Genomic DNA, 348 nt, shown 5'->3' with positions numbered 1-348 from the left:
GGAGGAGGAGGAGGAGGAGGAGGAGGAGGAGGAGGAGGAGAGGGGGAGGGTACACTCTCAACAGCACCGTCTCGCACTGTACCGCACTCCGCGTGCACTGAGGAGAGAGAGCGGGGAGAGGGGGGGGAGGGGCACCTCTGCTGCAGTGGTGCAGGGCAGGCGCTGGGCTCATCTCGGACAGGTACGCACCGGCCGCGACCTGTCACCTCATACCACTCGCCCGGGCGCGCCGCGCCGAGCCGTGCTGCTGCTACAGCGGGAGAGGCAGGGCGGGAAGGGGCCGTCACCGAACGGGGACCATCGGCTGCACGCCGCCCAACCGGGCCGTGCGGGGTGAGGGTCACCGCA

Source organism: Frankliniella occidentalis, unplaced genomic scaffold, assembly GCF_000697945.3.
Source record: "Frankliniella occidentalis isolate FOCC.00 unplaced genomic scaffold, Focc_3.1 Scaffold255, whole genome shotgun sequence".
Taxonomy (NCBI): domain Eukaryota; kingdom Metazoa; phylum Arthropoda; class Insecta; order Thysanoptera; family Thripidae; genus Frankliniella; species Frankliniella occidentalis.
The sequence above is the reverse complement of the archived record's forward strand: the minus strand, read 5'-3'. Positions refer to the sequence as shown.